This window comes from Nerophis ophidion, linkage group LG07 (genome assembly GCF_033978795.1).
Source record: "Nerophis ophidion isolate RoL-2023_Sa linkage group LG07, RoL_Noph_v1.0, whole genome shotgun sequence".
Taxonomy (NCBI): domain Eukaryota; kingdom Metazoa; phylum Chordata; class Actinopteri; order Syngnathiformes; family Syngnathidae; genus Nerophis; species Nerophis ophidion.
Window position 1 is genome coordinate 74,402,265 of NC_084617.1, and position 15,845 is coordinate 74,418,109.

General features: G+C 44.3%; 1 long non-coding RNA gene across 3 annotated transcripts in view; it reads right to left on the reverse strand.

The window, feature by feature from the left end:
- Positions 1–15,845, reverse strand: part of LOC133555728 (uncharacterized) — a 133,041-nt gene that overhangs the window by 63,107 nt on the left and 54,089 nt on the right. For all 3 annotated transcript variants that reach the window (XR_009807392.1, XR_009807393.1, XR_009807391.1), the window contains one exon: positions 882–954. This is a non-coding gene — a long non-coding RNA (uncharacterized LOC133555728). The remainder of the gene's footprint in view (positions 1–881; positions 955–15,845) is intronic.

Consider the following 15,845-nt stretch of genomic DNA (forward strand, 5'->3'; position numbering starts at 1 on the left):
TTTTTGCTGATGTTCAGGAATTGGACACGCCTAATCCAAAATTTACTTACACAAGGCCCAAGTTTTTCTGATCATGTGGCTCTGAAAAACCATATAGCGATTATGCCAAAAATCAAGAAATGATGCTGAGCCCTAAGTCTCTTGCTGAGTAGTGTCTCGATTTCCTGTGTAAATATTTGTCATGACGGGGGATGGGGGAGTGGGGGGGGGGGGTCGCTGCTTGCTCCGAAGTTTGTTCTCCCGGGATGAAAACAGACTTTGCATTGCTGCGAAGTTTGTTCTCCCGGGATGCAAACAGACTTTTCCGGACAAGTGTAGCAGGTAGGAACATATTTAATTATTCATTAACACTCAACGAAGCGGAAGCTAAGGCAAGAAGCTTAGAACATGAAACTATAGACATGAAAACAACTAACCAAACTATGGCATAGAACAAACAAAACTTACTGTGGCGTGAAACAAATAACTAGCAAAACTTGGAATTGGACTTGGAACCGTGGTATCGCGTTAAAACAAGCAATGAGGCCAGGCCGACTGACTGGCAAAGACAGGCTTAAGTAAGGGTCTTGATTAGAAACAGGTGCAGGTGAAAATCACAAGTCGGCATGATAACCAAACAAAACAAGGGAAACAGGAACTAAAAGAGTCCAAAAACTAACAGAGAATAACAAAAACATGATCCAGACCACAGATCATGACTACTACTCCTGCACAGAGAGAAGTACTCAGGTTCAGAGAAGTACGCCGGGTCCTTTTTATAACCACACCATCTTTAGTTCATTTATCGATCAGTTAAGTGTTTGAGAGGATAAGATCTGACAACACACCCAAGTCCGATGTTACATCAAAAGCACATTAGCTTGTGTATGGATTGGACTCACCTTAGGCGGAAGAGAAAGACCCACGGAAACATGAGAGCAGGAGGACATTAATCAGAGCAGCATCACACTCCACCTGTCGAGACAGACGGAGAAAGAAGGTGAGACTTCAAAGTGTTAATAAATCCACCTTCAAAGAAGGTAAGCCCTCAATGCAGTCAAGATAGCGGCATTAATGCAAAACTGGTCTGGTTTCAATTTTAATCTGAGTTTTGCGGAATAATACTGAGTTGTATATTTATATAAGTATATAGGCTTGTAGAAGAAAGTCTGAATCCCAATTCTTCCCCTGATGCCTTGTCTCAGCCCTCCGCCCTTGGTTTTGCACGTGTTTTAAGGTAAAGGGAAAGGTATATATGTGCAGCCCATCCATCCAGCGGTCTTCTTCCGCTTAACCGAGGTCAGGTCGCGGGGGCAGCAGCCTAAGTAGGGAAGCCCAGACTTTCCTCTCCCCAACCACTTTGTCCAGCTCTTCCTGGGAGATCCTGAGGCGTTCCCAGGCCAGCTGGGAGACTTAGTCTTCCCAATGTGTCCTGGGTCTTCCCTGTGGCCTCCTACCAGTTGGACATGCCCTAAACACCTTCCTAGGGAAGGGTTCAGGTGGCATCCGGACCACCTCATCTGGCTCCTCTCCATGTGGAGGAGCAGCGGCTTTTCTTTGATCTCCCCCCAGATGGCAGAGCTTCTCACCCTATCTCTAAGGGAGAGACCCGCCACCCAACGGAGAAAACTCATATCAGCCGCTTGTACCCGTGATCTTGTCCTTTCGGTCATAACACAAAGCTCATGACCATAGGTGAGGATGGGAATGTAGATGGACCGGTAAATTGAGAACTTTGCCTTCCGGCTCAGCTCCTTCTTCACCACAAGGGATCGATAGTGTCCATATTACTAAAGACGCCACACCGATCCGCCTGTCGATCTCACGATCCACTCTTCCCTCACTCGTGAACAAGACTCCGAGGTACTTGAACTCCTCCACTTGGGGCAAGATCTCATCCCCAACCTTGAGATAGCACTCCACCCTTTTCCGGGCGAGAACCATGGACTCGGACTTGGAGTTGCTGATTCTCATCCCAGTTGCTTTACACTCTGTTGCGAACCGATCCAACTAGAGCTGAAGATCCTGGGTCTTCCCCGTGGCCTCCTACCGGTTGGACATGCCCTAAACACCTCCCTAGGGAGGGGTTCAGGTGGCATCCTGACCAGATGCCCAGACCACCTCATCTGGCTCCTCTCCATGTGGAGGAGCAGCGGCTTTTCTTTGATCTCCCCCCCAGATGGCAGAGCTTCTCACCCTATCTCTAAGGGAGAGACCCGCCACCCAACAGAGAAAACTCATTTCAGCCGTTTGTACCAGTGATCTTGTCCTTTCGGTCCTAACCCAAAGCTCATGACCATAGGTGAGGATGGGAACCTAGATGGACCGGTAAATTGAGAGCTTTGCCTTCCGGCTCAGCTCCTTCTTCGCCACAACGGATCGATACAGCGTCCATATTACTGAAGACGCTGCACCGATCCGCCTGTCGATCTCACGATCCACTCTTCCCTCACTCGTGAACAAGACTCCAAGGTATTTGAACTCCTCCACTTTGGGGAAGGGTCTCCGCCCCAACCCGGAGATGGCACTCTACCCTTTTCCGGGCGAGAACCATGGACTCAGACTTGGAGGTGCTGATTCTCTTCACACTCGGCTGCCGACGGAGCCAGTGAGAGCTGAAGATCCTGGCCATATGAAGCCATCAGGACCACATCATCTGCAAAACGCAGAGATCTAATCCTGCAGCCACCAAACCGGATCCCCTCAACGCCTTGACTGCGCCTAGAAATTCTGTCCATAAAAGTTATGAACAGAATCGGTGACAAAGGGCAGCCTTTGCGGAGTGTAGCCTTATACTGCTAATAGAGCTCTCAAAATATAAGCTAAAAAGACTACATTTTAGGAAAACAATACTACAAACTATTGAAATTGACCATCTGCATGGACAGATAATTGTTGCATTTCTTTCCCCGTCCTGTCTTCTCCCTGCTTGCTCTCTTTGTCTTGTCTTGTCTTGTCTATACTTTTTCGAGCCTCTTTCTCTGTGCTGTCCTCCAAATCTAAACACCAGACAGGGAATTGATTACCGGGACTCTCGACTCAATTGACGGAATCTTTTCGAGGAGGAAGAGAGGTTCTGGGAAGCCTGGCTGCCCTGACAGAACAATGGCTGCTCGGTACGAGAGAGACTCCTGGGAGAAATGGGGACTCATGTGCCTCTCAGTGCTTTCCGTCGAGGACGTGGAAGACATCTACCTGTTTGGAACCGTGACCGCAGGGCACCTGCTGATTGGGCTGGGCATTGCTCTGGTGTGTCGTCAATTTCGTAAGACGATGGCATCCACTCAAGTAGCCCAAAGGCTGTTCGTCGCAATGGAAGGCTCGGGTCGGGCTGTGCCATCACAGACTTTGACCGTTTCTGAACTGAATTGTAAGTTGGATCACATCATGGAGAGGCTTATTGAAATGCAAAAATTGGACGATTGGAACAGACAAGCCATGGAAATGTCCGCTCGCTTGGAAAAACAACAATTCTAATCCACGAATTGACTCCAAAGCTAATTAGCCTTCACCTCAAGCCAGGACTGCGAGTGACCTAAGTTGAAGTTTCTAGAAGGTCAACGAGCTCATAGTGATGTTACCTCTACCGAGGATGTCGTCGTAGTTTGTGTTGTGGTTTGTGCAGCCCTTTGAGACACTAGTGATTTAGGGCTATATAAATAATCTTTGATTGATTGATTGACTCCCTCGCATGGCCTTGACGCTGCTCAGAACAGAAGAAGGCTGTTCTGAAAACCTCCCCCGAGGACAACTCAGTGATGGATCATACCTCCCTCCCTCCTCAACAACACCTGGGTGTGTCTGCAAAGTGGCTCCAGGCCTATAGACACAACAAGACTACACCCTGGACAATGGGCATATGCACACACACACACACACACACCCCACGTCTTCACCAGCTTGATTCCTCTTAGGGGCGATGGATGGCTGACTAGCGCTTATACAGCAGCAGCCGGTCTCCGTAGCTCCCACTCCCTCACCTCTGTTGCAAGTTTTGTTGATTCTATGTAATATGTTTATGTGGGGTTTTTTCCCTTGGTCTCAGTCTGGACCCCCTCTGTGGATTACAGCCTTTGACTAAATATTTTTTTCCTCTTCCGCCCCTCCCCAAAGTTGACCTGTTTCTCAGCATTTTTTTTTTTTTGTAAGGGGCGCCAGAAGTTGGCTGACTCGTCAGCAATCCTTTTTCTGTCTACCTGTAATGTTTGTCTGATCTTCATCAATCAATCAATCAATCAATGTTTATTTATATAGCCCCAAATCACAAATGTCTCAAAGGACTGCACAAATCATTACGACTACAACATCCTCGGAAGAACCCACAAAAGGGCAAGGAAAACTCACACCCAGTGGGCAGGGAGAATTCACATCCAGTGGGACGCCAGTGACAATGCTGACTATGAGAAACCTTGGAGAGGACCTCAGATGTGGGCAACCCCCCCCCCCCCCCCCCCCCTCTAGGGGACCGAAAGCAATGGATGTCGAGCGGGTCTAACATGATACTGTGAAAGTGCAATCCATAGTGGCTCCAACACAGCCGCGAGAGTTCAGTTCAAGCGGATCCAAGACAGCAGCGAGAGTCCCGTCCACAGGAAACCATCTCAAGCGGAGGCGGATCAGCAGCGTAGAGATGTCCCCAACCGATACACAGGCGAGCGGTCCATCCTGGGTCCCGACGAGCGGCCCATCCTGGGTCTCGACTCTGGATAGCCAGTACTTCATCTTGAATGTGATCCTGCTGAAAATCTAATTTCCCCTCGGGGATAAATAAAGTCCTTATGAAATCGGAAATCTGAAAAACCAAAGTACTCTACAATGTGTTACTAAGTCATTTTCTTTTTCGTTTTCAAAACAAATCAAGTAGTAAACTTTGTTTGTGGAGGCAATTCAAATGTCAAAATAATCTATGCTTTTGAAGTGAAGTGCATGAAGTGGGACTCGCTCGTAGGATATCAATTACAGATGGAAGCTAGCTAAAACTTTTTAATTAGCTCCTGAGAGCTATAGGCAGTGTCTCTGTTTCGGAATGGATTACTTTTGGGTTGGGCTCTCTGGGTGGCCGGGGCCGTACTCTGGCTCCCGCACATACTGGGAGTCAAATATATTGTACATCCAAATACGCATATATACTCACATACATACAGTTGTTCAGACATGTTTACATATACGGGCCCTGTCATGGTCCGAGTTTAATTCCCCCACTCGACATCTATTCCATAATTATCATCTCTTAAGACTGACAGAGTTCAATATTTATCACCATGTTTGTCTAACTTATCTCAGGCTCTGTAGCTTGGTTCCTATCTCTCGTCCCCAGCATGCCCACAACATTTGTAACTTTGACCTGATATCAGGTAAACATCGTGTCAGGTTCAGACACTGATGACATCTATAAATCAGACAAAAAGCAAGGAATCATGCAGAGACAGAGTTCAATTTAGCTCATGAGGAGAGTGCATGGAGCTGCACACTTCATCACAGTCTCGCCCTACGCTCCAAGGTTCAGCTCCAGCGTCCCTCTATTTATTCAGGAGTTCCACAGTCACCATCACTGAGGCCGTCTCTAAAAGGAGTGGTCACATACATCATGCAAAGCAGGTCCAGGATGCACAATACGTGACAGAATGTGATTTCGCCTTGTCTCTGCTTCGTCTGGGTGCTGTCGTCTTATCTGCGCTGAGGTCCTTGAAGTTCTTGGCTGTTAACGGCTTCGTGATTTCCCCTTGTCTCTGCTTAGTCCGCGTGCTGTCGTCTTATCTGTGCTGAAGTCCTTGAAGTCCTCGGCTGTTAGCGGGCTAAAAAAAGATAACATCTGCGACTATGGCCACCCCTCAGAAAAGACGTTTTTGTCCTTGCACAGATAGAAAAATACCACTTCAGCACAATTGAAAATTCTTTTTATCAACAGCCCTTAAGCATAAAGTTATGCTGATAATACATACATAATTATTCTAACACAGTTTCTACTGGCTTGTCCTGCTCCAGTGGAACCGGCTTGAGGAGAGCCTTAGAATGCTGTATTCATTCTCCAACTTCAAAAAGAAACTGAAATCTTACCTATTACCTCTAATGACTCATGTGGGGTAGACTACTGTTGGGTTGTGGATGGTTGAATGTATGTATGTATGTATGTATGTATGTGTATGCTTGCTTTAGTATTTTTTGTTTTGTGTTTATCATATAGCGTTTATGTGCTTGCCACCATATTTCAGCCTTCCATGCATATCCCGTCCTCTGGACCCCCTGGCAAAAGCTTCTTCTAGCTTATGTGAGGGACCCTTTTACTTACCACCATCCTTAAATAGATATTCACTACTGTTATAATCGTAATATGGTTCTGGAGAGGCGGAGCCGACGGGCCGAGGGCAGGGCAGGGCACGCTGTAGCCCTGCCCAAGATGGCGGCAAGGAGGTGGAGAATGCGGCGGAGCGGAGAGGCGGGTCGTGCCGGGAGCGACGCCGCCGCAATCTAATTCAGGTGCGTGGCTCACACACCAGGAAACTATTAACATTTCTCCTGATGATGTATAAAAGGGGAGAAGGAGGAGAGATCGAGGAGGAAGGAGTTGGAGAGCCTGAAGGAGCAGATGAAGAGCAAGAGCAATCAAAGAGCGAGGACGACGACGGCGGCTGAAAGAGCGGACCGTGAGCGATCAGTGGAAAGGAGCAGCTGCAAAGCAATCCGACCTACACCAAAGCTTGTTTATTGAAAAATAAACCGGAGTCAAACCTGCAAGTGCAAAATGTCCTTCCTTGATGGTCCTGGGAACCCTCACAACAGCAAGCAACTGTCACAATGGTATTGTGACTAAACTTAAACTTGTGTGCATGCGTACAAAATGCGTGCGTCCTGTGAGGGTTTATTTGGAGGCATACTGCAGAGAAAAAAAAAAAAAAAAACAGAACAAAATACAAACAGTGAGAAAGTTTCTATCTCAAAGCTCTGTCTTTTGGTTGAAGTGAATACATTTTCTGTCGCTTGGAGGGGGGAGGGAGGCTGCGAGAGAAATATGACAAGCATCATTCCCTGTCATATGGAAAATTCTGCCTCATTTTTTGAAGTCACGGCATGATATTTTGTTTGGGTATGGTGTGTGGGGGATTAGAATAAATGGGTCACTCCAGAGAGGCAGATGCTCTTTAAAAAAAAGAAAACGTCTTATTGGACATTTATGCTGTAATTAAGCCCAAAAATGGACACTTTGAACACCCCGGCCAAAATGTGTTTCAATACTTGGTACAAAAATACCGCTGGTGCCTACGTAAACTGTAAGAACCAGACCAAACAAAAATGTAAATACCGGTGCTGAATTAATATGTACTATTAATTAATAGTTACTAATAATTTAGTGGGACTTTAATGTGACAAACATGAGGTATGCAGTTGAACATCGATTTATAAACACTTTGTGGAGGGCGGCGTGGCCTGCGGACCTGCAGCGAAACAGGTTGTGTCAGGACCGGCTTCGGGATCAGCGACAGGTGCGTAGATAGCCCACCGGAGTCCTGGTTATCTAATCACCTGTTGCCCTGTAAAAGGCAGCAGCCGGAGTGGAGAAAGGTGTTGGAGTTGGAGTTGGAGTTGGAGTAAGAGCGAGAGCGAAGCGGAGACAGAACACAAGACAATTGCTGAAAAGCACGAGACCCTGTATTAGAAAAGAAAACAGTATTGTAACCCTGATCCGGGCTGTCATGTCGGTGCTTGGTGGTCTGAGGAACTCCCCTGGAAGACAGAAACCCCCACACACCTCTGTGTACGAAAGTTTCCATTTACAAACTGCAAGCGGTATACCAACCTTGTCTCCGTGTACAAATGTTTCATCCAGCCATTGAGGGCCTGCAGAGCAGCCATTTTGTGCCCGGCAGCACATCCATTAATTCTCATTGAGTGCTCATTCAGTCAGCTTAGCACTAGTGCTATTAGCTACTGTACTACTTTGTGCACCTTTGACATGTTTTTTCAAGCTTTTTACATGTTTCTAGTTTTGCTTGCTCAACATGAGTCCAAAGAAAGCTACGGACAAGCGGCGTTGTACGCAACATTCAGGGAGTATCCATCGCGTTGCCGACAAGAATTAAGCCATCCAGTTCGGATAAATGTTGTAATGGTTGATACAATGTGGATAAAAGGATACTTTGTTTCAGTTAGCGGTCGCCTGGGGGTGGAGGGGAGGTGGGGGGTCCCCACATCTGCGGTCCCCTCCAAAGCTTCTCATTGTCCCGTTGAGTTTTTCCTTGCACTGATGTGGGAGCTGAGCCGGGATGTCGTTGTGATTTAGGGCTATATAAGTAAACTTGATTGAGATATATATATATATATATATATATATATATATATATATACATATATATACATACTGCGGTGAGATACTGACTTGTCCAGGGTGTACACTGCCTTCCGCCTGATTGTAGCTGAGATAGGCACCAGCGCCCCCCATGACCCCAAAGGGAATAAGCGGTAGGAAATGGATGGAGATATATATATATATATATATATATATATATATATATATATATATATATATATATATATATATATATATATATATATATATATGTTTTTTTACATATATATACGTACATTTATATACATATATATATTTATGTATATATATCCATATATATATACATATATACCCATATATATACATATACACCCATATATATATATATATACATATGCACCCATATATATATATATATATGTATACATACATATATATATATATATATATATATATATATATATATACAAATCTACATTGACACACACACACACACACACACACATTTATATATATATAATATATATGTATATGTATGTATATATATAATGTATATATATATATATAAATGTGTGTGTGTGTGTGTGTGTCAATGTAGATGTATATATATATATATATATATAATATATATGTATATGTATGTATATATATATAATGTATATATATATATGTGTGTGTGTGTGTGTGTGTGTGTGTGTGTGTGTGTGTGTATGTCAATGTAGATGCACTGCATGACTGCTTCTAAAATGCCCATAAAAAGTGGTACATGTGTCCTGCATGTTTGATAACCTACCAAAACGCCACAGGTAGGAGCATGATAACATGAACGTGCAGTAAATGAGTGTCTCCATGGTCATGCCCCACAGAGTACACACAAAATCCTCATTTAGAAAGGTGGTCTGCACTTTACAATTGCACGCAGTCTTAGTAAATCACAGCAACACGCTATTTCGTAAACTGCACGCGCTGTTTAGTGCGTGGTATCTAAATCTTAGTAAATCAGGCCCGACAACCAAATAATACGAAGAACGCAATGTTGTTAGAGTATTAGCACATACAAAAAAGTGGATGAGCATGATGCTGCAAGGTGAACACATGATGCAAACCTTCACATTTCTGACTGGTGATGACACCAAATGGGACGTTCTGCAATTGTATTTGAAGTCAGCCAATCATCTTGCATAACGATTGCAAAAAAAACCCAAAAAAAAAATAGTCTCTGTTTCCATAGGAACACAGGTAGGACTGGGGGTGGTCCAGACAGGCAGGCTGAGAAGATCATTAGAAAGAATGGAAGTTCAGACTACAACATGAATGTCAAACTCTGGCCCGCGGGCCAAATCTGGTCCGCCGTGTAATTTAATTTGGCCCTTGAGGCAATATCAATTTAGCATTAGAGCTGGCCCGCCGGTGTTATACAGCGTCGGTGCCGCTGTAACACCGCATTCACCGCTAATACTCATACTTGCCGACCCTCCTAATTTTCCCGATAGACTCCCGAAGTTCAGTGCCTCTCCTGAAAATCTCCCGGGGCAACCATTCTCCCGAATTTCTACCGATTTCCACCTGGACACCTATATTGGGGGCGTGCATTTAAGGCACTGCCTTTAGCGTTCTGTACAACCTGTCATCACGTCCGCTTTTCCTCCATACTAACAACGTGTCACATAATATTTGTGGCTTTTACACACACACACACACACACACAAGTGAATGCAAGGCATACTTGGGCAACAGCCATACAGGTCACACTGAGGGTGGCCGTATAAACAACTTTAGCACTGTTACAAATATGCGCCACACTGTGAACCCACACCAAACAAGAATGACAAACACATGTCGGGTGAACATCCGCACCGTAACACAACAGAACAAATACCCAGAACCCCTTGCAGCACTAACTCTTCCGGGAAACTTCCAGCAAACTGCGCAATAATTAAGGTTTTATTCATGCATTTTCTCTTGCTACTTCAAGGCTTGAATGTTTGGTTCATTCATTATTGTTATTTTATTTTCAAATGTATTACTAGCCTGTGGAAATGTGTTTATATTTATCTCAGAAGATTGCAAATACAAAAAAAGGCATAACATTTTTATTTAAATTTTATTTGATATGCCATTGATATTTTTTTTAATTATTATTATTATTGTTTGAAACTGGATTTTGCATGACTATACAGTTATATAAGCCTTTCTTGTTCAATGTTTAATGCAAAACTCGTTTGGGTCCCTATTAAAAGGTTAATTTGTTCAACCTTGGCCCGCAGCTTTGTTCAGTTTAAAATGTTGGCCCACTCTGTATTTGTAACTCAACAGAACAAATACCCAGAACCCCTTGCAGCACTAACTCTTCCGGGAAACTTCCAGCAAACTGAGCAAGAATTAAGGTTTTATTCATGCATTTTCTCTTGCTACTTCAAGGCTTGAATGTTTGGTTCATTCATTATTGTTATTTTATTTTCAAATGTATTACTAGCCTGTGGAAAAAAATTATATTTATCTCAGAAGATTGCAAATACAAAAAAAGGCATAACATTTTTATTTAAATTTTATTTGATATTTTTTTAATTATTATTATTATTGTTTGAAACTGTATTTTGCATGTCAGTAAAGTTATATAAGCCTTGCTTGTTCAATATTTAATGCAAAACTCGTTTGGGTCCCTATTAAAAGGTTCATTTGTTCAACCTTGGCCCGCGGCTTTGTTCCATTTAAAATGTTGGCCCACTCTGTATTTGTAACACAACAGAACAAATACCCAGAACCCCTTGCAGCACTAACTCTTCCGGGAAACTTCCAGCAAACTGCGCAATAATTAAGGTTTTATTCATGCATTTTCTCTTGCTACTTCAAGGCTTGAATGTTTGGTTCATTCATTATTGTTGTTTTATTTTCAAATGTATTACTAGCCTGTGGAAATTTGTTTATATTTATCTCAGAAGATTGCAAATACAAAAAAAAGGCGTAACATGTTTATTTAAATTTTATTTGATATTTTTTAAATTATTATTATTATTGTTTGAAACTGTATTTTGCATGTCACTAAAGTTATATAAGCCTTGCTTGTTCAATATTTAATGCAACACTTGTTTGGGTCCCTATTAAAAGGTTCATTTGTTCAACCTTGGCCCGCGGCTTTGTTCCGTTTAAAAAGTTGGCCCACTCTGTATTTGAGTTTGAAACCCCTGGGCTACAACATCCGTACTTATTATACAGGAAGGACATGAAGTTCTGGATGCTTCTTAATCATTCTCCTTTAGCACCACCACATGGATGACATCAGTACTGCATTTGTGTCACATATTCACCCTGGCCAGTGATGCACGGTGCAGGGGCGTCAAACTCCTTTTCATTGGGGGCCACGTTGCCTTTTTGGGCCGACCACTCGTCACATTAACATACAGTCGTGGTTAACGGGGATAGCAGGTCCATTCTATGTGTCATACTTGATCATTTTGCTGAAAAGATTTAGTAGAGAACATCGACGATAAAGTTCGCAACTTTTGGTGGCTGATAAAAAAAAAAGCCTTGCCTTTACCGGAAGTAGCAGGCGATGACATCACCGGTGTGAGGGCTCCTCACATCCTCACATTGTTTATAATGGGAGCCTCCAGCAGCAAGAGCTATTCGGACCGAGAAAACGACAATTTCCCCATTAATTTGAGCGAAAATGAAAGATTCGTGGATGATGATATTGATAGCGAAGGACTAGAAAGAAAAAAAAAAAGGCGATTGCATTGGGAGCAATTCAGATGTTTTTAGACACATTTACTAGGATAATTATGTATGTGTATGTATATATATATATATATTAGGGGTGGGCAAATTAATGCGTGGTAAAGGTTCCCGACCCCTGCCCTAACAACATAACCACAACAGAGTGACAGACAAATATAATACAATCATAATAGGATCTTTGGCCTTTTTGTGAATTATTCCATTTTTGTTGTGATATTGTTTTTTTGGCCCTAGTGTGTGAATGTGAGTGTGAATGTTGTCTGTCTATCTGTGTTGGCCCTGCGATGAGGGGGCGACTTGTCCAGGGTGTACCCCGCCTTCCGCCCGATTGTAGCTGAGATAGGCGCCAGCGCCCCCCGCCACCCCAAAAGGGAATAAGCGGTAGGAAATGGATGGATGGATGGATTGTTTTTTTTATGCTGGGAAATAAGGAGGGTGTTTTGTGTGTCAGTATGTAAACGGGTGACCAAGAGCTGCTGTCCAAGTGTTGACGATTAATCGGTTTAGCGGAAAGAGAGCTAATTATATTAGATGGGGACCTGCACTCAGTGCCCAGATCACTGCCTCTTACACACACACACACACACACACACACACACACACAGACACACTTAGGCCCGCATCTTGGTTGCAAATGTTCCATCTTTCTCTATCAAGGTACCACTAATTAGTGCGTGTGCAAAACATTTATTATGTGATATGTTTTCTATTGATTGATCGACTTCCAAAAATAACCACCCGGTCGACTCTTTTGCTGCCTTTCTGTTCATGAAGTTTTTTTTTCCATTTGCCCATGGATTTATGTCATGTGGTTACTGATAACAGTTGCCAGAGAGACGGCGATGAAGCTGTGCAAGTGCACACACGCACAGGCCTGCATGTTAATGCGCCGCCGCTCTGCATGTCGATATTTAATTCTCTGTGAGTGGCCAATGCCAGATAGTTCAGTTAAAGTCATCTCAGCTTGTTTTCGGCCGCTGCTGGAGTCTGGTCTTTACCCTCCCCTGTGGCCATTGGTCCTTGTCAGCCCAGCTTGGACAGTTTGGATAGCAGGAGATGGATGGGCTACCGAGAAAATGTAGTGAGCTAAACCACAAGTTACCGTATTTCCTTGAATTTAGTATGCGCCTGCCTAGAATTACTAACTCGTTTCGCAAAATATAATTTTTATTAGCGCAAGTCTAGAATTTCCGCTGGGTCAAACTGGTTTCGCAAAATAATTAGCATATGCCTAGAATTTCTGCAGGGTCAAACTCGTCACGTCACCTGTCATCATTTTCGAAATGGAGGAGGCTGATTTCAATCATTTGAAATCGCATAAAGGGAAGAAGATTAAGAGCTAATCAGTAGGATTTAAGGTCCAAGCTATTGAATATGCTAAAAAGAACAGTAAGCAGCTATGTTTTATTAATATACCGTAGCTGCGTGTGTCAAATATGAGTCATTATATGACTCCCGCCTCCTGGTGGTAGAGGGCGCTAGTGATCCTTCTAGCGACTACTCGGCTGCAGAAGAAGTGACAACAAGCAGCGATCGTTTATTTTTTCCTCTCGCTTGCACTTTTAACATGGAGGATTACATATCTAAAATAAAACAGTTTTCTAAACTGGACTTTCAATCGAAGCTGGAGGTAATAAAGGAAGATCTCCATCGAGACAGAGAGACTTTTAAAACTGAAGAAAGATAAGGAAGACTTCTATAAACAAGTTATCGATGCTTTTTGATCAGAAGGAGCTGCGCATGGACTTCATTTATAAGTAAAGGTAAGACCATAATAACGTTTTTTTTAATTAAATGTGCTTTTCATGATGGTATCCTTACATCACACTCAAATTTATAAGCGCCGGCCTAAATTTATTGCATGCCTTTGGTAAGTGCCGGAGTGAGAAGAGGTTTTAAATTAATTAGCGCCCCGGCGGCAATTCAAGGAAATACAGTAGTCTCGATTAAATGTAGCCAAGCTACAGGAGAAGTTATCCCCGGAGATTTGTAGCAAGCGACACCACTACGACTACAACCTGCTCAGTGGCCAAGTGTTGAGTGTCCGCCCTGAGAACGGTAGGTTGTGAGTTCAAACCCCGGCTGAGTCATACCATCCATCCATCCATCCATCATCTTCCGCTTATCCGAGGTCGGGTCGCGGGGGCAACAGCCTAAGCAGGGAAACCCAGACTTCCCTCTCCCCAGCCACTTCGTCTAGCTCTTCCCGGGGGATCCCGAGGCGTTCCCAGGCCAGCCGGGAGACATAGTCTTCCCAACGTGTCCTGGGTCTTCCCCGTGGCCTCCTACCGGTTGGACGTGCCCTAAACACCTCCCTAGGGAGGCGTTCGGGTGGCATCCTGACCAGATGCCCGAACCACCTCATCTGGCTCCTCTCCATGTGGAGGAGCAGCGGCTTTACTTTGAGTTCCTCCCGGATGGCAGAGCTTCTCACCCTATCTCTAAGGGAGAGACCCGCCACACGGCGGAGGAAACTCATTTCGGCCGCTTGTACCCGTGATCTTATCCTTTCGGTCATGACCCAAAGCTCAGGTGAGGATGGGAATGTAGATCGACCGGTAAATTGAGATCTTTGCCTTCCGGCTCAGCTCCTTCTTCACCACAACGGATCGGTACAACGTCCGCATTACTGAAGACGCCGCACCGATCCGCCTGTCGATCTCACGATCCACTCTTCCCCCACTCGTGAACAAGACTCCTAGGTACTTGAACTCCTCCACTTGGGGCAGGGCCTCCTCCTCAACCCGGAGATGGCATTCCATCCTTTTCCGGGCGAGAACCAAAATACTATAAAAATGTCACCAAGCGATCTTTGACAGAATCGGGTCAGGGTCCAGTGGCATGGAGTCCAAGACGACTGGGGACCCTTTTCTGCTGCAGCCTTCTTCCGCCATCGCACCCGTTGTTGGTAGTTCTTACATAAACCGTTGTCCGCCTGCTTTGCTGTTGAAGTCTTCACCGTATCCCTGGCTAGGGGGCAGTCAGGTACTAGGCCTTTGTCACCTGGGGTAGCATTACTAAAGGGGTTAACCTCGATCCCCTGACCGCACGTCACTGATCGGTGAATAATGTAGCCCCTGAATCATGATTGTAATGAATTGTAAAGTGTCCAAAGAATCCTTGTGCCTTCAAGCTCAGATTTACTGGTTGTCAAATGCTTTTTAACTAACCAGTAAAACAGTATTATATATATAAAAAAGATCCATACCAGTACTGGTCTCCCTGTGTGACCTCCACGGACTCAGACCTTGTTGTCTTGACAAGCAGTTCAACAATGCTGACTGTGCTCTCCTGTTTGCCAAGCAGCCATCAGTGTGTCCTGTCTGCTAATACGGAGGTCAGACTAAGCCACTATGCAGTTTTCTAGGGCACAGCAGGTATCTGCTGGGAAGTTGAAATCTGGCTCAAACAGCTGGGAGAGAGAGAGAGACGTGTCGCCCGCTAAATAAGTATGTTATTGCCCCTCTTGCTCCACAATCTGCGTGTAGGCACAAATAGCTCCCTGCTGGTCTTGTTCTGTGCTGCTCTTATGGCTCCCCATTGGCCGTGCAGGTAGCTGCGAGCAGTAAATGTGGATAAGTGGTTAAGCTGCACTGTGGGAAGGAAACCTTTTTACTTTCAAACCAATGCTTATTTAATTGGAATATTCTGGCTTTGAGCTGCTTGTCAGGAACAACATATCATTTTTTTATGTGCAGTCTTTTCAATCCATCATTCAATCAATCAATCAATCAATGTTTACTTATATAGCCCTAAATCACTAGTGTCTCAAAGAGGGCAGTAGGTCAGCAAGAGTTGTCGTTGTGGCCATATTAATGTTGCGGCTGCTATAGCAGTTATTATT